Source organism: Lissotriton vulgaris, chromosome 12 (genome assembly GCF_964263255.1).
Source record: "Lissotriton vulgaris chromosome 12, aLisVul1.2, whole genome shotgun sequence".
NCBI lineage: Eukaryota > Metazoa > Chordata > Amphibia > Caudata > Salamandridae > Lissotriton > Lissotriton vulgaris.
In genome coordinates, this window is record NC_141700.1 from 496,203,811 (window position 1) to 496,228,499 (window position 24,689).

Sequence of the window (24,689 nt, forward strand, 5' to 3'; positions counted from 1 at the left end):
CAGCTTATTATTCATGTGCTGCAACCCACTGAGCTATTTTTTGTAATATGCAAGCTTCAACTTCTCTCATTAGAGAGAGAGGCTTGTCTATGGCAGAGAGACTTCTGATGCTGACATTTGCTCTGCAGCTCCATTGTCTCATGGTACAGTTTTCCCCCTCCCTTATGAGCAGAAAATCCCTAGTTTCAGCATTTCTTGCCTTGGGTATTTTTCTTGCAGAAATGTTTCCATGCTCTGGAGAAGCCGAGTCTGGGCTCCGTGGCCTTGAGAGAAAATGTTGCTTTTGCAGGTGCAGATGCTTCTTGTGTGAGGCTATTGTTCGCCCTCTGCTGAGCCCAGTACTTTTCCAGTTTGGGCGTAGCTTTACCCTGCCATGCTATGTTATAATGTATTGTCATGATGGGATGGGTCAGTCCTCTCGGCGCACTCCCTGGGGTGTAGACCTGACAGGGCCCATCTGCAGATGAATCTTATCGCCAAATAAATATATTACTAATTCTTCTCCACTGTCCGGCTGGCTTTTTATATAAGAATGATAGATGAGTGAGGTAAGTCGCTCAGGTGGATTTCAGCCACGCTTATCAGAATGCAGAGCTACCGCCACCCCCCCCCCCCCCCCACCCACCGGCCCGTGCGCATAGGAAACATAAAATGATAATAACTCAAAGTTATTATCATTTTATATTTCTTTTCCTTTACACTGCTCAAAAGCAGTACGGTGACGCTCCTCCACCATGTTTTTAACTACTTTAAACCATTTAAGTTCATTTCACAATATTTCTTCTGGGGCTTTTAATTTACGTGTCAACCTTCATTATTTTATAAGAGACAGTGTGAAAGTATCAGTAGTTCACTTTGTGGGCCTCTGGGCTGACTACCATTTATTTTTTAGAAGTAATAAATTCCACTTCTAAAATTGGCTTCACTCCCATTTTCAAGGAGCGTAGACACGTAAGTCTACACTATTGAGTACATTTACACTTGGATTTTAGGAATAGTCAAAAGGAGTAAAGTTACTCAATAGTGTAAGTAAATTACATGTATAAATTAACCAAAGCGTAAGTTACACCTGCGTAAGTTACACCTGCCTGTGCACCTGCCTGAGGCTAGTGTAACAAGAAGACATATCTTTATTTCTCCTTGTTATTTACTCTTTGCATGTGTGCTGCATTCTGTGCTGTACTGTGTTGTGTGAAAAGTATTTCAATCAGGGTCTATGTTTCTTGAAATCTCAAGCGATGCCCCTAATCAGACTAATAAAAACACCACACACGCTAAACTTCCCAAATGCTTACTATTATAAAAAATTAGGTGCATCTGGAATTCAGAGATAAATACCCCACTGTCAACAATAATAATGAAAAACACATATTTGTGTGAGAATCCTCTTAAAAGGCCCTAATCCCATTTGCTTTTGTTTATGTGTTGTTAGGAATTTGTGTGGGTTTAGCTCCATGGGCTAGTCTTTTTTCCTTCTTTCTTTGTTTGGAATGGTGTCCTTCCTTTGTTTCCCTATTTTCGGTAGCCCCGCCCCCTTTCCCTCCGTGGATTTAGGTCACCAGCACTAGGGCTCTGTGCTTGGTTTCTAACCTGGTTGGCATCTTTCTGGAGACGGGATTTTGTGTACACCAAGAGCCTACGTGGGAATCTGTATTTTGGATCGTTCTACTGGCGGAGCTACAAACGGATGTTTTCAGCTGCACGAGGCTTCGTGTCAGCCGCCCGGATGGGTGCTGCTCCGGTTGTTTCCCTGAACGAGTGAGGCTCTGCGGTAACGTGCTCCAAAGCGTCCGTTTTTACCATCGAGTGAATGCCTTGCAGCGGGGTTTGTTGACAGTATCGGGACTTTGCTATTGGGTATCCTGCCTCTTGGGAACTAATTTAGCCTTCCGGGTACGGTGTACCCGAGGTTTAGTTTAGTTTTTTCTCCGCGCTTCTTGGTTAGCGTGTTAGTCTGTGGCCACAGATTTAGATTGTGCCTAAAGCGCACTGTTCGTGTTTTTCCTCCAGGGGGTTTTTTAAGTCAGACGTATGACTTTTTCCCCCCTTGCCTGCTGAAGGAAATTAAGTTACGCAGGTTTCTATTTGCCAAGTGGATTGTTTGCTCTTCTCGGAAACCTTCTATTGGTTACACAGGTAAGGAGGGGATTGGGGTGTGTTGGATGTGGTTAATAGGTGGGAATAGGGAAGCAAAGGAAGAAGCACTGGGCTAGATATTAACATTCTCTTTCTGTTCTGTGTTTCTTATCTTTTGTGGCTGCAGGTCAGGATCCCCTTACCCAAACTACTAGGAGGGTCTGCAAAGCTGTAACAAAGAGAGAGCCTTGGCTTTTCTTTTTCTTTGTTTTACTTATTTTCCTACCTTCTCCCTTTTCCCGGTTCGCGGTCACGCTGTACTAAAGTGCGTGTGGCGGGCCGAGAGGGGGCAGATGAGTGGGGCCATCCTCGCTTCCGTGGTTGTGGGTTGAGTCGGCGAAAGGTCCAACAGAAAACCAAGCCCACGAAATTGCAACCACCCGAGCGAGTATGGATGAGGATGGGAATGAGGTGGATGAAAGGACCCCTACTGTTCAGGAATTGATAGGGGCGGTTAACGCACTTCAGCTAAAGGTGCAGGAATTACAGCAGGAGAACCAAGGGCTACGTCAGGAAATGAGTGCAGGGAAGGTTAAGGCTCCGGTTTGGGGAATGGGTAAATCTCCCATAGTCCAGCCTGCTACTTTCCAATTCGATAGGGGTGCGGGTGCTAGTGGTTCTGGTAATCCCCCTTTGACAGTGAATGTGACTACACCCTCTCCGGTACCTTTGGCTGTTCCTGAAAGGTTTACTGGGGATTCCAGTAAATATAGCATCTTTATGAATCAGTGCCATTTGCACTTCATGTGTCGACCTGCGTCGTTTCCTAATGACTCTACCAAGGTGGCGTTTGTTATATCCTATTTAGCCGGGACTGCTGCGTCTTGGGCCGTGCCCCTTGTCGAGAGTGATGACCCTGTTCTGAACAACTTTGCGGCTTTCAAAGAACAGATGCGTTGTCTCTTTGCTAAACACGCGTTTATGCAGGCAAGCGACGCTGAATTATTGAAACTTAAGCAGGGAAAACTAGATCTAATGACATATGTGTCCACCTTTAATCGGTTGGTTTCCGAAACCCATTGGCCCGCCGAAAAAAGGACGTCCTTATTTTATCAAGGATTGTCGGAGGACTTAAAAGACATTGTCTCACAGGTGGTGAATCCACCTGAAGGCTGTGTGGAATTCATTGATCTTGTTGTAAAGCTGAACCATAGGCTCACTGAGCGGAGAGGCGAGAAAAACCGATTTCAATTTTCTCGTGGGGTCCCATCTAAGGTAGAGGTAAAGAGTTCCGTAGAGAGCAGGACGATCCCTGAACCGATGGAGATAGGCGGTGTTCGAAGTCCCTTAACTGCTGAGGAGAAAAACAGAAGGCGAACTCAGAATTTGTGTTTGTATTGTGGGCAGGGAGGCCATTATGCCAGGGATTGCACTGTTAAACCGTCTTCTTTGTCTTCTCGAAAGGTGGTGGCTTGTGTGCAGCCTTTGGCAGAAGTGGAGATGATTGATCGACTGAATCCTTCCTACCAGGTTTCTGGTATAGTCAAACGAGTCCCCAAACATTTTATGATAACCGTCTGCTTAGTCATTACCAACAGCCACAGGACTCCGGTGTCTGCCTTGTTGGATTCAGGGGCCACTGGCAATTTTATGGACATCAAGTTGGCGGAACAATTGAAAGTGCCCTGGATTCTAAAGGAGCAACCCGAACCTGTGAGGGCGATAGACGGAACCGAGTTATCTTCAGGGACCATCACTAGACAGACCGAACCCTTGTGTATGATTTGTGATAACGGCCACTCAGAATATATTGGGTTTGATTTGATTGATGCCCCTTCATTTGGTGTTGTATTGGGGGTTCCTTGGTTGCAATCCCACAATCCCCGCATCGATTGGTTTAGGAGAACGGTAACCCTTGATTCTGTTTTTTGCTTGCAAAGCTGTTATAAAGTTGCTACTGATTGGGTTACGCCTCTATCTTGTGCAGTTGGCGATGGCTTACGGTGTGACGTGCAGACAATCCCGGAAACGTATTTGGAGTTTGAGGAGGTGTTTGACAAGGGGCGAGCAAGGGACTTGCCACCCCATCGCTCTTTTGATTGTCGCATTGACTTAATACCTGGGGCGACTTTACCTTGTTGTCGTGTCTACGCCTTATCTGGGCCGGAAGAACTCCATTTAAAGGAGTATTTAGACGAGATGTTGGCTAAAGGGTTTATTCGCCCTTCCTCTTCGCCTGCCTCTTCGGCTATCTTCTTCATTCCCAAACGGGAAGGTGGATTACGAGCCTGTGTGGACTATAGGGCGCTTAATAAAGGGACTATTAAGAACAAGTACCCTCTCCCGTTGATCCCAGTATTGCTCGACCAGCTGAGGCATGCGACCGTGTTTACCAAATTAGACCTCCGAGGGGCATACCATCTCATACGAGTCCGTGAAGGCGATGAATGGAAGACTGCCTTCCGGACTAAATTCGGCTTGTATGAGTATTGTGTGATGCCCTTCGGGTTGTGTAATGCCCCTGCGGCGTTTCAGTTTTTTATCAATGAGATCTTGAGGGAGTTTCTGGATGTGAGCGTGATTGTCTATATAGATGATATACTCATCTTCTCAAACTCAGAGGAGGAACATGTCATTCATGTTCGGCAAGTATTGCAGACGTTGAGAGACAATCAGTTGTTTGTCAGACCTGAGAAATGTAAGTTTCATACCGACAGGGTCGAGTTTCTTGGTTTTGTGGTCTCGGTCGAAGGTATCAAGATGGATCCTCGGAAGATCGAGGCAATCACCTCGTGGCCAGTGCCAAAAAATGTGAAAGATGTCCAAGTGTTGTTAGGATTCGCTAACTTCTATAGAAGGTTTATCTCCCATTTTTCTGAGATAGTGGCCCCCATGACAGTATTGTTGAGGAAGGGTGTTCCTTTTGTTTGGTCGTATGTGGCTCAGATGGCTCTGGATCAACTGATAGAAAGGTTTACTTCTGCCCCCGTTCTGGTCCATCCCGACCCGGCGTTGCCCTTTTTCGTTGAAGCTGATGCTTCCTTGGGTGCTGTGGGGGGGGTTTTGTCACAAAGAGAGGCAGAGACCGGATTTATGCACCCCATAGCATTTTTCTCGAAAACCCTGTTGCCTGCCGAAAGAAATTACACGGTGGCGGAGCGGGAATTGCTGGCCATTAAATTGTCCTTTGAGGAGTGGAGACATCATCTGTGGGGGGCCCGGCATTCCATTACCATCTTTACAGATCACAAGAATCTTGAGTTCTTTCGATCTGCTCGGGCCCTTACCCCCAGACAGATGAGGTGGGTCTCATTCTTCAATGAGTACGATTTCATTATCACCTACCGGCCTGCAGCTCAGCAACTGAAATCGGATGCTCTATCTCGCATCCATGTGAAACCGAATGAGTGGGGAACCGATAAGGACTCAGGGTGTTTTATTCCTTCTGAGAAAATAGTAGGTAGTATCACACTGGATGATTTTGTGACCTCGGTGAAAGATCAGTTGAGGGGTTTGGATTTAACACCTTGGTTGTCTATGCCTTCTTGTGCACAGAGGGAGGGGTTGCTGTATCACGGATCGCAATTGTTCATACCTCCCTCTCTACGTGACTCTGTGGTGGAATGGTGTCATTCATCTGCTTTGGTTGGGCATCCGGGAATGCACAAAACCAGGGAATTCTGTTTACGTTGGTTTTGGTGGGAGTCATTGACCCAGGATGTGCAACAGTATGTAGCGTCTTGTCCGATTTGTGCTGTGAGTAAACCATCACATTCTTGCCCGTCTGGCCTGTTGAGACCATTACCTGTCCCTCCTGCACCCTGGCATACGATAAGTATGGACTTTGTTACCGATCTACCTTTGAAATCAGGTTGCACGGTGATTCTGGTTGTGGTCGATTCCTTCACCAAGATGAGCCATTTCATCCCCTTGCCTAAATTACCCTCAGCCAAGGAAATGGCCTTGATATTTGTGTCATCTATCGTGCGGCTGCATGGCCTGCCTTCCTCCATTGTGTCTGACAGGGGCTCCCAGTTTGTGTCCCGGTTCTGGACTGAGTTAGGGGAGGCCCTTCATATGAAACTCTGCCTTTCTTCAGCCTATCATCCCCAGTCCGATGGTCAGACAGAGAGGGTTAACCAAACCATGGAACAGTACTTGAGATGTTTGTTGACTTCCTTAACGTGTGATTGGGTGGTGGCCCTCCCTCTTGCGGAATTCGCGTACAACAACAGCTTTCATTCCGCACTGGGAATGTCCCCCTTTTACTGTTCCATGGGGTTTCATCCCCGGGCAATACCCATCCAACCTACAGGTCATGTGCCTGCTGTGGATACCTTAGGGATCGCCTTGAGCCGGATATGGGATTTGGCTAGGGAACATCTAGTAAAGGCCAAAGATGATATGAAGCGACAGGCAGATAGGCATAGGGTCCCTGCTCCGTCCTATGCCGTGGGGGAACGAGTGTGGCTGTCTACTAGGAATCTGCACTTGGATGGCCCTAGGAAACTGCAGCCTAGGTTTGTGGGTCCTTTCCCCATAGCTCAGGTGATCAATCCGGTGGCAATGAGACTGGAGCTGCCGGATGAATATCGCATCCATCCGGTGTTTCACACCTCACTGTTGAAGCCATATGCCGACACTGATCAAACCTTGCCCCCTCCCCCTCCCGTGATGATTGAAGGAGAGGTAGAGTTCGAGGTTAACGCGATTTTAGATGCCAGGAGGAGACGAGGGAGGTTGATGTACTTGATTGATTGGAAAGGGTATCCCCCAGAAGACCGTTCTTGGGAACCTGCTACTGCAGTGCATGCTCCCAGATTGGTTCGGTTGTTCCATCTTCGTCACCCGAACAAACCTCGCCCGGTGGGGAGGCCTTTGAGGGGAGGTACTGTTAGGAATTTGTGTGGGTTTAGCTCCATGGGCTAGTCTTTTTTCCTTCTTTCTTTGTTTGGAATGGTGTCCTTCCTTTGTTTCCCTATTTTCGGTAGCCCCGCCCCCTTTCCCTCCGTGGATTTAGGTCACCAGCACTAGGGCTCTGTGCTTGGTTTCTAACCTGGTTGGCATCTTTCTGGAGACGGGATTTTGTGTACACCAAGAGCCTACGTGGGAATCTGTATTTTGGATCGTTCTACTGGCGGAGCTACAAACGGATGTTTTCAGCTGCACGAGGCTTCGTGTCAGCCGCCCGGATGGGTGCTGCTCCGGTTGTTTCCCTGAACGAGTGAGGCTCTGCGGTAACGTGCTCCAAAGCGTCCGTTTTTACCATCGAGTGAATGCCTTGCAGCGGGGTTTGTTGACAGTATCGGGACTTTGCTATTGGGTATCCTGCCTCTTGGGAACTAATTTAGCCTTCCGGGTACGGTGTACCCGAGGTTTAGTTTAGTTTTTTCTCCGCGCTTCTTGGTTAGCGTGTTAGTCTGTGGCCACAGATTTAGATTGTGCCTAAAGCGCACTGTTCGTGTTTTTCCTCCAGGGGGTTTTTTAAGTCAGACGTATGACTTTTTCCCCCCTTGCCTGCTGAAGGAAATTAAGTTACGCAGGTTTCTATTTGCCAAGTGGATTGTTTGCTCTTCTCGGAAACCTTCTATTGGTTACACAGGTAAGGAGGGGATTGGGGTGTGTTGGATGTGGTTAATAGGTGGGAATAGGGAAGCAAAGGAAGAAGCACTGGGCTAGATATTAACATTCTCTTTCTGTTCTGTGTTTCTTATCTTTTGTGGCTGCAGGTCAGGATCCCCTTACCCAAACTACTAGGAGGGTCTGCAAAGCTGTAACAAAGAGAGAGCCTTGGCTTTTCTTTTTCTTTGTTTTACTTATTTTCCTACCTTCTCCCTTTTCCCGGTTCGCGGTCACGCTGTACTAAAGTGCGTGTGGCGGGCCGAGAGGGGGCAGATGAGTGGGGCCATCCTCGCTTCCGTGGTTGTGGGTTGAGTCGGCGAAAGGTCCAACATGTGTGCATAACCAACATTACATATTTAGGTGAATTATAAGCTCATTATTCTAAGATTTTCTTTCATTCCCTTTTATTAGACCCTTAGATCTCTCTGTATTTTTACATTAATCTCTACTTAAATTAAGCCAAGGTCCCTGTCACATTACAGTGTTTCGAGGAGGGCAAAGGGCAGTGTAAAGCACTATTCAAAAACAGGACATAATGCCAGGACTTCTTCCATTAGACCTCTTTCGCTACTTTCTTTACTCTTCTTCCTTTATTCAGCAACAGCGTCTTGAAAAAGATGCAAGCAGGCATAAAACACTGTGGCCCTAATTACGAGTCTGGCGGTCCGAGCATCGCCAGAGTCGTGGAGGTGCCGGTTTGGTGGTCCAGCCATTAAAATGAAATTAAATAGTGAATTTTGATTTTTAATAAATATTAAGGAAGAGTAACTTTTTTACAGTTAACCTTTACTTCCCTGAAGTCGGAAAGCTAATAATTTAAAGCCTCTACCAGCTCCTACTCTTACATATGTGTGAGTAGGTATGACATGCATGAGCATAGAGCAAATAATAGACTGACCTGAACGCGTAGAGACGACTCCTCTGAACTCACAAAATATGCATCATGGAACTGTGGCTGTCCTTTTTGACATTACAGCTTACATATTCATCGACAATTATACAAGACCATAAGGACAGACGTCAGGGCCCCACGTGGAGTGCAGAACTGTGTGGCAGAACTCAACTATTGTTAGGGTCTAGGATGTGTGTTAAGGAATGTGTCATTTTCAATGTGGACTCTATTCACATCTTATTTGAGTGGACATTGATGCGTTTTAGCAACCTATTCATACTTTAGCACTACACCCCCAGGCCCATTATTTAGATCAGGTGGATCCTTGGTCCTGATGAATGCCGCAAATCCTACAAGCCTCTTTTAGGCAAAACAAATGTTGATCCCGTTTAAGTGGCTCTTTGAATAATGATATCCAGCAAGTGCCATTTGTTTTTTATCCTTAGCATGGATTCTACTACCAGCTAAATAAAAATAATAATGCTGGCTGTCCATACATAATTTTAAATCCACTTGGCCTAATCTATTTGTATTCATTCCTTTAGAAAATGCATCTTTGCAAGAGATCCATCAGTTGGGGGATTGTATTCCACAAATGTATCATAAAAGATCTCCTAATGGTACTCCTTAAGCAGCCTGTTGGGCACTGCACCCATCACACAATGTGAAACATGACCCTATGATGAAGCATGCTGCCTTGATGGGTGGGTGTCAGTGCATCCTGAAAAAGGCACCTTAGCTCCTAAAAACTGCCTATGTTTTGTGGCTTCTGACAGCTCTAGCGATTCAAATCAGTGGTTTGTTAAGCACGACTACTCACCCGTAAGTCCATCAAGGAGGTGTTCTGATGAAGAGCCAGGTTTTGAGGTTTCTTGCGAAGATGGGGAGCGTTGTTATCTGTCTGAGTTAGAGCGGAAGGTCGTTCCAGGCACTGGCCGCGCGGAAGGAGAAGGAGCGGCCTCCGGATCTGGCCTTTCTGGTGCGGGGGTCCACGGCGTAAGAGAGCTGGGCTGATCGTAGGGTCCTTTGGGATGCGTGGAATTTGAGTCGACTGTTCAGGTATGCAGGCCCGGTGTCTCTAGCTTCGATGTGGAGCCAGTAGAGTGTGCGCAGGTGCTTGGAGATGTGGCAGTGGCTTGGCAGTTTCAGGACTAGTCTTGCAGCGGCGTTTTGGATGTTCTGTAGCTCGCGGGTGAGGTTTTTGTTTATTCTGGCATAGAGTGCATTGCCATAGTCGAGCATGCTGGTGACCAGGCCGTGAGTGATGGTCTTTCTGTGTTTGAGGGGGATCCATTTGAAGGTCCTGCGTAGGAGGCGGAGGGTGTGGAAGCAGGAGGACGAGACGGAGTTGATCTGGTGGTCCATTTTGAGCTCTGAGTCCAGGATGATTTCCAGGTTGCATGCGTGGTCCGTGGGGGTGGGCGGGTTTCCAAGGGCATGGGGTCACCAGGTGTTGCTCCAGGCGTCTGGGTTTAGGCCCATGATGAGTACTTCCATTTTGATTGTGTTTAGTTGTAGGCAGCTGTTTTTCATCCATTTGGTGACTGCTTCCATGCCTTTTCGAAAGTTTTGTCTAGTGGTGTTGGATTCGTTGGATAGGGAGAGGATGAGTTGGGTGTCTTCTGCGTATGACACAATGTTGAGTCCGTAGGTTCTGACGATGGAGGCGAGCGGAGCCATGTAGATGTTGAAGAGCGTAGGGCTGAGGGAGGACCCCTGGGGACTCCGCAGGTGGTAGGTGTAGGGTCTGAGAGGAAAGGGGGGAGTCTGACCTGCTGCGTTCTGCCGGAGAGGAAGGAGCCGATCCAGTCGAGGGCCTTGTCTTGGGTCCCTGCGTCATGGAGTCTGCGTATCAGGGTGCGCTGGGAGGTTGAGGAGGATGAGGGCTGCTGTTTCTCCTTTGTCCAGTAAGGTACGGATGTCGTCTGTTGCGGCAAGGAGGGCGGTTTCCGTACTGTGTTTTTTTCTGAAGCCGGATTGGGAGGAGTCAAGGATGTTGTGCTCTTCGATGAATGTGGTGAGTTGGCTGTTGATGGCTTTCTCGAGGACTCGCATTCAGAGCGTCACAAACTTTTTTGTGCAAACTAAAAGTATATACATTTAAACATTATCTTTAACATTTTTCTAAACTTTCTTGATGCTACGGTGCAGGTGTCCCACAACAAAGGTCTCATTATGCAAATAAGCATTAAGGGCATTATGAACTGTGAGCCCCATATATCATGGATAAAATTAAGTTGGCCCCCCTCTTACTTGGCATTCTATTAGGCGACGAGGGGAAACTACCTTAAACAAACTTTTGCTAAAGGACTGCTTGAAGCTACATCAAGCTCTAGAGATCCCATGCCTAGCATTTGTTTAGTCATACAGTGAGGAGATTGGGCATTGAGATCTTTTTACAGTCACTGAATCATGTCTTAAATGCAATGCAAGAAGCAATTTGAGATTGTGACTTTGTGTTAAGGAATCGCAAATTACCATCAACTTCAAGTTGATGGTAATTTGGAATTCCTTAGTAAAATGCATAAAATTACATTTTTCTAAGTGCCATGTGGCACACACACATGCCCTTAGGGCATGTGTGTGCACCGCATGTGCACACATGCATGTTTTTGGGGTGTATTGGGGGGCCTCTAGGCCAGCTAGCACCCTTGAAATTGCATTTGCAATTTGCAAATACCTGTTTGGTACTGCGTCCATTTCTAGCGATAATGGCATTACTCCTAGTCCTACTCCCTCGCCTTCCTTCAGCACAAATGAGGCCCCGCCTCCCACCCAGACCCACCCCCAGCATAAAAGCTCTGCCCGCCCCCCACCTCCAACTGTACATAAACAAGCCGAGCTAGAACTCAGTTGAACCGCACCGGGAGGGAGGGAGGGTCCTTGAAGGAAGGTGAGGGAGTAGGACTAGGAGTAATGCCATTATCGCTAGAAATGGACGCATTACCTCCCGTCCCTCCCCCGCCTTCCTTCAGCACAAATGAAGACATAGCAAGCAGAGGAAAACAGAGACGGACAACTGAGTGACAAAGAACACAAAACAGTGCCCCCAAACACAGCATATCAACATCCCAGGCCACGCAAAGAGGACAAGACCCTGAGGCCCGAACCCCCAAAGGAGGAACCACCCCCACAAGAGGAAGAGCCACCAAGAACGCGGACCGAAACCCATAACCAGAGTTGGACCACAGCAAATAGACAAAGAGACCCCCACCCGAAAGGACTCCACAACCAGCAGGCCCCACAGCAAAATCTGCTGGACAGCCAAACCGAGCAAACGAGACTCCACAGCCAAGAAAGGAGCAGGACAGAACACAGGCAAAAGCAACCCGTGACAGAGCCAAAACGCCGAGCCACCGGAAGGGACAAAGAATGGAACCGGACCCAAAAGCAACAGAGCCGAACAGCCCAGACAGAAAGGAAACATCCAAAAAAGAGCCCAGAACATCCCCAAGCGCCCCGCAGGGGTGATGGCAACCAAAAAACAAGGCCCAAAGGCAAAAGCCCCAACCCAAGACCCCCAAGGGGCCCAAAGGGAGGACCGGACAGGACATCCAACACCAGCAGCAAAGACCCCGAAGGGAAGGACCCGACAGGCCAGGGAACAAACACACCAGACCCGGAAAAAAAGAACCAGGCAACAGACCCCAGGCAACACGCAAGGAAGCCAGGAGCACCAAGAAGCCGGAAAGCATCACACTGCACTCGCAGAGGGGCCACCGACAATCCCAGCAGGACCTCAGCCGGAGGGAACCTCCACACCAAAAGGAGGCCAGCACCACAGTAACAACACCCAGAGCAGAACAGCAGGACCAAAAAAGGCCAGCAAACACCAAGCAGAGGACAGCCAAGAGGAGGACCGAGGGGAAGCCTGCAAGCCACACCCAACCAAACAGGAACCCCCAACACCAGCTGCACAACAGCCAGGCAGCTGGGCAAACCCCGCACAGAACCCAGGGGAAGGACACGAAACTCCAAAGGGCACGGAGCCACCAGAAGGAACCTCTACCGAGCGACACACAACCCGGAAAGGAGAGGAAAACAAGGAGCCCAAGGCCAACGGGGGCAACCAACAACCCCCGAGCACAGACCCACAGAGCCCGCACCAGAAAGGCCCGAGCAACGTAAAAGGCAGGGCAGGGAAAGGCACACCGAAGAGCCAGAGGCCCAGTAGAGGGCCAGACGCCCCCCCCACAAGACCCGGGACCCCAGTCCAGAGACCCGAACCGGGCCACCCAGGCCGACCCCAGTGCCACAAACAGGACCACCACAGGGAGGCCCCCAAAGACCCACCAACAGTCCAGACACAGGGAAGGAAGGACCCAGCATAACAGAACTGCCAGCACACAGGACACCCACAGAGGCAGAGAGCCGACAGCCCCAGCACCCAGACCAGGGTCCCCAGAAACAGGAGGCAGGCAACCAAGGAACAAGGACCAGAACCTGGACCCACCCAGGACGCGGCAAAGGACAACGCCACCGAATGTCAGACGGAGCCAACACGCACAGACCCGCAGAGAGCCCCGAAAGGGCACCAGGGCAAGGCCAAAAGGCCGCAACAGCCACCAGCAAGCGGACCCCCGGGAGAGCAGCAGGAACCAGAACAGGAACCCGAATCCAGCCAAGCCCGAACGGCCGGCAACTGAAGCCACCACCAGTGGAGCCGGAGAAGCCACCGAACACCGAGCCAGAAGGCAACAGCGGCCGAGCCACCAGGAGAGCCCCCCCGTGGACCGACCGACAAGGGAAGCAGGGACAACAGACCCCAAAGACCAACCCAACAGGAGCCAGAGGGACAGGCTGAGAAGAGGAAAACAAGCCCAGGGAACACCGCAGAAGCCAGGCACCCCAGCACAAGCAGCCAGAGGACATGCCGGAGGAGCCCCGGGGCCACAAGGCCCGAACCCATGAAGGAAGAGAGACCAGGAAACCGCCGGACAAGGGAACGGGGCCGAGCACAGATTGAACGAGAGCCACTTAAGAGCGTCCGGTCATGCGGGAAGACCCAGGAAGAAGGCCCGAGGCTGAAGAGGAAGGAAGCAACACAGAAACGGGCATACCCCACATAGAACCGCAGGAAACACAGAAAAGAAGCAGTGACTGGGAAGTGGTGAGAAGCGACCCCAAAATACAGGGCATGCCAAAAACCACCAGGTAGGGCCCGCGGAAAGGCAGCCCGAAGGGCCAACACACGGAAGGGCACCGGCCAAATCCAGGAGCAGACCCCCAGGAGAACCAGGACAGGCACAAAGCCGCCGGACACCCCAGCCCCAGCACCAGAAAGGAGGGGGCCCCAGACCCAAGCCCCACCGACAGGAACCCAGCAGACGGAACACATGGCAAGCAAACAGGACTCCCAGTCCAGCGGAGCCACCCAGCAGGAACCTGAGACAGGCACCGGAGACAGCCAAACCCTCTCCAAACCGGAGGAACCCGCACCAAGCCGACCCAGCACCCAAGAACATACAGCAGTGACAGGAACCCAACAGGGCAATGCACTCTGACCAAGAGGCAGTCAGCCAGGGCAAAAGAAACGGTCAAAACCGCACCCACCCGAAAGACAGAGGAGAAACCCACAGCAGGGACCACGGAGAGGCCCCAGTGCAAGGCACGTGAGAAAGGCAGGACGCCCCAACTAACACATGGCAAGCAGAGGGCCCAACGTGGCGACATGCAGCCACCATGAACCGCCACTGCAAACTCCATGAAACCCAGCACCAAGGAGGGCACAGAAGAAGCAAAGAACAGGCCAGCCAGTGCCACGGCAGCAGCCAAGCAGAACAACAGGCCTACCAAGCAGCGCGGCCAGGACAGAGGTCCACTGCACAACTGGAGGAAAGGGGCGACCCCCACCAAGAAGCAAAGCCACAAGAGGAAGATAGGGACGCGCAGCCCAGAAGCAAACCCCCCGGCGCAAACCGAGCGCGCAGAGAAACCTGAAACCAATCCGGACCAACACAGTGCAGAAGGAAGAAGGAGGGCTGGGAAGAGACCGCCAACGGCTTGCCGCACAGGAAACCGCCAATCAACTGGCAGCAGAGCAGCACCACAGCGGACAAAGCCACACGCACCACGCACATACAACAAGTACGAGCAACGCCCGCTACACACAGCACCAACCCCCACCCCGGCACAAAGGGGCAAGCCCAACCGGGAGGGCCAGGGACACCAAGGAAAGAAACCCCCAGGCCCCGCCCAGCAGGAAACAGGAAAACCCTGCCGACCAGCACAGGAGTCCAGCGACCCACGGCCCGAACGCTCACCACCCTGGAGCCACACACAGAGCAGAGGCGGGAGAAGGATCCACACCCAAGGACCCAGAGGGGAACCAGTCGCATATAGGACCAGCCGGTTGAGGAAGGGACGCGGAAGGCATCAACCAAACCCCAGAACACAGGACAGTGCAGCCACAATCAAGTCCAGCACCATCATGAGACAAGAAAGGCAGAACACCCCCCACGGAGTCTCAGTGCGACAAGGGCACCCCAGGGGGACCGGAGACCCAGCAGCAGAGGAAGAGGACACCAGCACGCCCCCAACCAATCTCCATGCGACCCCGTCAGGAGCAGATTCAGTGGCAGACAACCGTCAAGGCCACCACCAAAGGGAACATGGAGCAGCAGGACAAGAACTGAAGCAATCCAGCGAAAACCAGTGCCACCAAAGGTCTTCACTGAGGCACAGCACCAAGGCCTGTATACAACATCCACAGGGCAAGAAAAATGCACAAGCAGGCTGTAGAATCCACAGGTCGCAAAACGTACATATACTCCTCAGCACTGAAAAGAACCCGTCAGCGGCGCACAATTCCGACACAATTCGGCACGAAAAACGACATGTGAGCCGTGAATGGAAAAAGGCACAGGATAACCTACACAGTGCACTTCACTTCAGAGGAGCAGAGGGACCACAGCAAGGAGGCCGGGCCATGCTCGGCCCCCACCGGGCAGCCGGCAGAGTGGCAGTCCCCGGGGGCAAGAAGCAACGCGCCCCGCCAAGAAACAAAAAAGAAAACGGGCACAAACCCGTCCTAACTGGACTCCTGTAAGACAGCACACCGGGAGGAGGCAGCCACGCAGCCTGACCCGGAAACACAGCCCCAGCCACAGGAGGACCGCCAAAACACCGCAGCGGATTCCTGAGCCACCGCTCCGCCCCATACCACGAGGGAGACGAGGAGAGGAGGCACAGCCAGGAGAACGCTGCTGAGGACACCGTCGCCGCAGAGAACCAGCACGAAGACTCCCCGGCACCGCCACAGGGAGGAACTTAAAGGGTAAGTCTCACTAGTGAGACAGAAAAAAACAGGTTGAGGTGGGGGCGGGCAGAGTTTTTATGCTGGGGGTGGGTCTGGGTGGGAGGCGGGCCTCATTTGTGCTGAAGGAAGGCGAGGGAGGGACGGGAGATAATAGCAAATTGCGAATGCTGTCCCATTCATTCATATGGGCCTCTAGGCCCATAGAAATGAATTGGAAGGCATTCCCTAATAGCGAGTCGCAATTTGCGATTCGCTATTAGGGAATGTGTAGGAATCGCGATTTATTTAGCGATTCCTAAATGCATAAGAAATTGCGAGTCCTTAATAGCGATTCCTTAAAAATCACTATTAGGAATCACAATTCCTTACTTTGATGCACTTGCCTCTTAATCTTTTACCCATCTTGGTGGGTTATCCCGATAACTGTTATACCCTGGCGTATTCAAGTCCATGTCCATGTGATGGTGTCTCATCCCAATCGAATTTGCACAAAATGGGGCAGATTTACAAGCCTCTTGCGCCTCTTTTACGCTGCCCTTGCGTCACTTTTGTGATGCAGCAGCGGCGCAAAAGATGCGCCATGGTGCGAGGTATTTACAACGTGATGCATCTGGATTCAAGCAAGCCGGGCTGAAGACGGCTGGAATGCCAGAAACCGGTCCTCGGAAGCTTGTTTCCGGTCCAGGGAAGGAATGGCTTGGCAGTTCGGGCTGGACTGTTCCCATGAGGCACAGGGTCAGACTGATTTGCATATGGCCATGTCTGAACTGGGGTGGTGTGGAGTGCAAAAAAACGATGGATTTGGGCCCAGATCTCTGTACTGGGGTGAATGTATAACATTGTTCTGCATTCTGTCCATTAACTTTGGTTTTTGCATTTGTCACCCCGAGTGAGATGGGTATGCTCAGACATGAGTCCCATGCTCTCCACACCACTGGATTCAAGCAAGCCGGGCTATAGAAGGCTGGAATGCCAGAAACCGGTCCTCGGAAGCTTGTTTCCGGTCCAGGGAAGGCATGGCTTGGCAGTTCGGGCTGGACTGTTCCCATGAGGCACAGGGTCAGACTGATTTGCATATGGCCATGTCTGAACTGGGTGGTGTAGAGTGCAAAAAAACGATTGATTTGGGCCCAGATCTCTGTACTGGGGTGAATGTATGACATTGTTCTGCATTCTGTCCATCAACTGTGGTTTTTGCATTTGTCTCCCCAAGTGGGATGGGTATGCTCAGACGTGAGTCCCATGCTCTCCACACCCCTGGATTCAAGCAAGCCGGGCTAAAGACGGCTGGAATGCCAGAAACCGGTCCTCGGAAGCTTGTTTACGGTCCAGGGAAGGCATGGCTTGGCAGTTTGGGCTGGACTGTTCCCATGAGGCACAGGTTCAGATTGATTTGCATATGGCCATGTCTGAACTGGGGTGGTGTGGAGTGCAAAAAAACGATGGATTTGGGCCCAGATCTCTGTACTGGGGTGAATGTATGACATTGTTCTGCATTCTGTCCATCAACTGTGGTTTTTGCATCTGGGAGATGCGTCACGTTTTAAAGCCCTGCGCCAGAAGGAGGCGTTCCTGCGCAGGGGGGGTGCATTCCGGCGCAGGGACGCCTCCCAAAAGTGGCTGAGTGAAATCTACAAGATTTCACTCAGTCACTTTTGTGCCCATGCTGCATCAGAACCCTGCGCCTGCTTGAAGCAGGTGTAAGGATTGACGTAGCATTGGACAGATAGGGCCCCCCAGAGCATTGCTGGAGCTGCGTCGCGCTTGCGACGCAATTCCAGCAATGCGCCGCCTTTACGGCACAGATGCGTGACGCATCTGTGCCGTTTTTGCCCCATGGTGCGCTGCATTGTAAATGCGGCGCACCAATGGTGGAGGAGCTGTGGTGCGCAATAAGTGGCGCATCCCTGCTGATATGCAGGGATGCGTCACTTATTGTAAATCTGCCCCTTTGTATTTTTCTGTAGCGTTTATTAAATACAGAGAAGAAAATTTGTACTGCACCTTTTTAAACTTTTTAAATTTAGACAATGTAGATTGGATTTACTGTTTCTGCAGCAATTATACTGCCCCCAGGTCTGCTGTGTAATGGCCTCTGGCTCCTTTATGTGGCAAATTATAAAAATGCGGAAACGCGCTAGATTATTATGATGACTCATGTATGATATGCTTATTAAGTATGTATTTTATGGAAATCTGTTTTTAGGTACCAAAGGTCTGAATATTATATAATTATGTGTGTAATGTGTAGGTGTTATATGTATGCGCTGTATCTTAAAGCTGTTGTCTCTAAAGCATGAAGTCTGTATTTGTATTTTCTCTGTGCTTTTATGCTACTGACGATTCTGGACTAAACTAGTTACTATCTCCTCTGAGGTGCAGGCAGCTCATCAAAGGTTTCTTACAAATGCGATCACAAACCGTTGATACATACCAATGTGATTCACAATTAGGTGACCCCCCACCCACCTCACACACGCACACCTTCACGACTCTTTCTGAGGGCAATTCATAGGGAATCACAAAGGGCCACATGCATCAACCTATTTAGGAAGTGCAAACGGTGCGAATTGGTCAATTCGGCCGTTTGCGATTCCTAAATAGGTTTTTGGGATGCTTCAAGCATTTTTGGCAAAATCGCTATTTTTAGCGAATTTCAAAAATGCGATTGCTTTTAAGGAATCGAAAATTTGCGATTCCTTAAAAGCAATGCATGATTACTTTTAAAATTGCGAATTCGCAAATAGGGGGTGCAAATTACCACGAGGGTGAACCTCATGGTAATTTGCGAAAATGTATTAAAATGCACAAATTTGCATTTTAAAACACTGTCATGTTACAGACACACATGTCCTTAGGACATGTGTGTGTGTGAAACATGCACTTCAGAATACATTTCAGGGGTGCAGGGGGGGGGGGTCCTTTGGACCCCCCCCTGCACCCATGGAATGCATTAACATTTTGTGAATCGCAAATAGAAATTCGCAAAATGTCAAAGCCTTCCCATTGATTCCTATGGGCCTTTTGGCCCATAGGAATGAATGGGAATTGTGAAATCGCAAATTGGAATTCGCATAACATTTGCGATTCGGTAAAAATTGCGATTTTTACCGAATCGCAAATTTTATGCGATTTAAATCATGCATCCCGTTTTGCGGTTCCTTATTTGCGATTCCCTAAAATCGCAAATAAGGAATCGCAAAACCGGACTTTGATGCATGAGGCCCAAAGTGAGATTGTTGTATTACATATAGCACTTTTGCGCAAAGAAAAAGGATTTACAGCCTGATTCATCAACGGGCCGTTTTGCGAGCCCCTAATAGCGAATCATAGCGATTCGCTATTAAGGACTCGCAAAACGGTAATCATGTAGGAATCGCATAATAAAATGCGATTCCTACTGATTCCTTATTTGCGATTAGCAAATTGCTAATCGCAAATAAGGAATAACTCGCCATTCATTCCTATGGGCCAAAAGGCCCATAGGAATGAATGGGGAGTATTCCTTATTTGCGATTAGCAATTAGCTAATCACAAATAAGATTGCGATTTGAAGGGTGCCAGGGGTGTCCACAGGACACCCTGTAGCACCCCTCAAATGAAATTTCACACAGGTGTTGCACACACACATGTCCAAAGGACATGTGTGTGTGTAACATGCAACTCAGAAAAATGCATTTTAAAGCATTTTTCTGAGTTTTCGCAATTTACCGCGAGGTCTGACCTCGCTGTAAATTGCGGCAAGAAATTGCGAATTCGCAAATTTAAATTGGATGTTGAATTGCATTTAAGGAATCTCTAATAGAGATTCCTTAAATGTAATTCCTCGCACATTTGCGACATCGCAATTAGCGATTTTTGCATTTGGGATGCTGAATCCCAAATGCAAAAATCGCTCTCGCAAAGGGCCGGATTCTTAGAATCCGGCCCTTTGCGAGCGCAAAAAAGCTTGATGAATCAGGCGGTTAGTACATCTGGGCCATGGTTAATTTCTAAACTTACGACATCATTCTCAAACAGGGTTAGAAACGGACTGGGATCCATTTTATGTGTGCAGAGCTGTTGGAAATGTCCAACCTGTTCCATTTAGTTATGAGGAACAGTGACAGGGAACTTTTGGCCTAGTCTTTGGCACAGCATACATTTGGACTATGGTCATGTTTGCGACATTTACCCACTTGCCTGTTGCTAGCATTCACGCCTGTGCCTTTTGGCACCCTCTCCGAGGGGGTGCTGTACACTGTTTTTGGAAAAATATCCTTAAGCTCTATTTCAATCTTAACATATAATATATAGAAGATGGATACCAATGATTGCTGTATAAATAAATCGAGAAAACAAGGCACTAGAGAGAATACATGTAATTTCTTTCACATACATAATCATTGACATATATGTTATACAGACTGACCATACAGGTCATTAAAATGAAATACTTCAAACGGGTTTCCCCACCAGTCCATAGAACGCACACAGCGTTCGCCCCTCCGCCGCAGCACTACCATCCACCCCACATATACCCTCTCGCCCTCCCCCAATGATACAAAAACAAGTAGAGAACACGTTAAAGGAGTTCAGGCCTTGGGGCCCTGGCCACCGTTTTAGCAGCTTTTCAGACTAAGGGCCGGTCCCCTTTAAAACTGGGTATTCACGACAAATCCTCCATTTTGTGAAAGTAAAGCTAACCCCTTCCTTGGAGGATTGTAATCCACCCGTCGTGCTTTCGCTGCGATATCACAATGGCAGTCACTTTCACTAAAGAAAACCTCTTCAAGAAACGGATTCTTCATGTAAACATTGCGCGAGCCCAGACAGGGCTAACTTTCAAGGGGGCACTGAACGTCACCGCCATCGCGCCCCTACTCAGACAGTGAGGATGGTCGCTGATGATCGAAATGTCGGAGCGCAACAAATGCCTATGGGCCTCAAGGCGCTGTAGATATGCTGCTAGGCAGGAGTTGAAAAAGGGAAAGAGATGAGAAAAGACTCCTAGAATCTCAAAGTCACTAAAGATGAGAGAAAACACAAATTTCCCACTTTCCAGTTTTACATTGTTGGCAAGTAGGGTGACCAACTGGCATTGGTGCAAATTCAGGACGGTGAGTGTAAAAATTCAGGACAAAGGGTCAAAATTCAGGACACAAATTCAGGACAGGAGGTCAAAATTCAGGACAAAACTTTAGGACAATAGGTACGTTTTACAGACACATCAGAGGTCGCGCAATAGTATATAAGTAAGCCCAGCCATTTCCAAACATATTCAACCATTTGCAAACCTATCCATCATGCATCCTTCCATCTATCATTTCACTCATCCATCCCTTCATCCATCCCCTCATCCATCCTTTCACTCATCCTCCATTATCCATCCATCCACCCTTTCACCCTATCCATCTGTACACTTATCCATCCACTCTTCATCCCATCCATCCATTCACTCATCCATTCAGTCATTTACCCTTTCACCAATCCAGCCATCCTTTCACTTACTAATCCTTCCACCCATCCACTCTTTTAGTCATCCATCCACCCACCCATCCATCCATCTACTCATCCACTCATGAATCCATCCATTGCCCCTTTCACTCATCCATCTATCATTTCACTCCTTCACACATCTATTCATCCTTTTGTCCATCTACCCTCCCTTTCACTCACTCATCCATCCTTACACCCACCCTTTCACTCATATGTCCATTCATTCACCCTTGCACTTATCAATCCATCAATCCATCCATCATTTCACTCATCCACCTACCCCCATCATCCACCCACCCACCATCCACCCACCCACTCATCCATCCATCCTTTCACCCACCCACCATCCATCCATCCATCCTTTCACCCACCCACTTATCCATCCATCCATCCTTTCACCCACTCTCCATCCATCCATCCTTTCACCCACCCATCATCCACCCATCATCCATCCATCCATCCATCAGTCCTTCCCCTCATCATCCATCCATCCTTCCCCTCATCATCCATCCATCCTTCCCCTCATCATCCATCCATTCCCTCATCATCCATCCATCCATCCATCCTTTCACCCACCCCCTCATCATCCATCCATCCACCCTTCCCCTCATCATCCATCCTTTCACCCACCCCATCATCCATCCATCCATCCATTCCCTCATCATCCATTTATCCATCCTTCCCCTCATCATCCTCCTTTCCCGTCATCCATCCATCCTTCCCCTCATCCATCCTTCCTTTCATCCATCCTTCCCCTCACCCATCCATCCATCCCATCCATTTATCCAGCCCCTCATCCATCCATCCTTCCCCTCCATCCATCCATCCATCCTTCCCCTCATCCATCCATCCTTCCCCTCATCATCCATCCATCCTTCCCCTCATCATCCATCCATTCCCTCATCATCCATCCATCCTTTCACCCACCCCCTCATCATCCATCCATCCACCCTTCCCCTCATCATCCATCCTTTCACCCACCCCATCATCCATCCATCCATCCATCCTTCCCCTCATCATCCATCCATGCATCCTTCCCCTCATCATCCATCCTTTCCCGTCATCCATCCATCCTTCCCCTCATCCATCCTTCCCCTTATCCATCCTTCCTTTCATCCATCCTTCCCCTCACCCATCCATCCATCCCATCCATTTATCCAGCCCCTCATCCATCCATCCTTCCCCTCCATCCATCCATCCATCCTTCTCATCCATCATCCTTCCCCTCACCCATCCAGTCATCCCATCCATTTATCCTGCCCCCCCATCCATTCTTCCCCTCCATCCATCATCCTTCCACTCATCCATCCTTCCTTTCATCCATCCTTCCCCTCACCCATCCATCCCATCCATTTATCTTTCCCCTCATCCATCCATCCTTCCCCTCCATCCATCCATCCTTCCCCTCATCCATCCATCCTTCCCCTCATCCATCCATCCTTCCCCTCACCCATCCATCCATCCCATCCATTTATCTTTCCCCTCATCCATCCATGCTTCCCCTCCATCCATCCATCCATCCATCCATCCATCCATCCCCTCATCCATCACCCTTCCCCTCATCCATCTTTCCCCTCATCCATCATCCAGCTACCCTTCCACCCATACATCCAGCTATTACATTTTCTCTCCATCCTTCCCTTCACTCATCAATCCATCTATCCTCTCTCATTATCCATGTATTCAATCTTTCATTCATCCATTCACCCTTTCACTAATCCATCCAGCCATTCACACATCCCTTCACTTACTTACTCGCCCACCTTTCCATATTAATTTTGAGCTGAGCCCTTTCGAGAAGAGGCCCATCAAGAACTTCACCCTCGCTGCAGGGGCTGTTCCAGGACTGGGACAGAAGCCACCCAGGGCGGAAACAGGATCCACCACAGGGGGGGACAAGAGCTATCACAGGCGGGGGTGGACTGGAGCCACCACATGGGGGGACAGGAGCAGGAGTCATCACAGGAGAGGGAACGTGATCCACCAGGGTGGGCACAGGGGTGGGCATGCAGTATTCTAGTATCATCTTGGGCTTCTCGCCCCCTCCTGCACAAGACAACGAGAAGACAGGCTCTCTGACCAAAATGCCATCCCCCACTGTGATATACAGTACTTACAGGAGATACTCCGAGAGAACTGATTGAACTGATTGTCCTCCATACTTTGTTAATCAGTGTGGGTGCGATTGTGCCATTTCTTTATTGTATTACATTATGCATGTTTGAAGAACCGAGGTTTGCTTACAATTTAGTGACAGTAATTGCGCTCTGTGAAGAGAACCACGTGCTGCCTCGGTGTAATCAGGGGTGTAATCTGGCCGAGTCTCGGATGTTTGGGGCCCTGGGTAGAAATGGAATGTGTGAGCCCCCCTCTAAATAGCAGATACAAGACGCATTCAGGGCTGTTTGCATGTGAATGGATGCCCCTTGCTCCTGAAGCTGCAGCCCCTCCCTCAGTCACCATCAAGCACCTCTTAACAGCTCATCAAGGGCTGGAGGTGTGAGGGTTGCCATCCCGCTGTGCCTCTACAGTGCTGCTGGGGGTCTGAGCTTTGGAACGGCCTGCCTCGGAGTCAAGAAGGGAGGTGGGGGCAAACTGTGCCAGGTTAAAATTACGGACAAATGGCGTCCGTTAAAGAGTCCTTCACGGACAACGGACAGACAGCCAAAATTACGGACTGTCCGTGAAATTTACGGACGGTTGGTCACCCTATTGGCAAGTATAGAAATGCATATATTTTAAAGGCAAATATTTATCGAGTCGTATGCACAGATCTTCACATTCGGCCATGGTGTGCCATCCAGTGGTAGACGTCGGTAAAGCAGCTTTTCGGTTTCTTTCGGTCCAGAGGCAACTGCGGTGTGAGCTGAAAATACCTGCTGTCTTCGGACACGAATTTCACCCTGCAGAAGTGGTCGTGGATGCTGCTACTCAGGGCCAATTAAAATTCCCAGAATACTGCACCATGCAGGGCAGCTCAGTCTGTTAAGTGTATGCTGCGATGTTTTGCGAATAACCTGAGTTCAAGTACTTAATAGATACTTCAAGATACTTCAATTAGTAGTGGGCACTCACTATAAAACGTTATTAAAAGAGCAATTTTGCTAATCACTCTGATCTAGAAGTGAATTAACGGTCTGGGAGGGGGCAGACACATTTCCAGTGTAAGAAACCTTTGGTATTTGACTGGCTTATATTTGCCCGTGAGTGACTAGGCAGTCAGTAAACCTCTGCCTTTATACGCCCAATTTTACGTCTTCACAATACAGTAAAAAAATACCCCGGAGCCCTTATTTTTTTTTTTTTTTTTTTTTTTTCTTCTTCTCTTCTTCTCGAAACCGCCTTGGTTTGGCCAGTACAGAC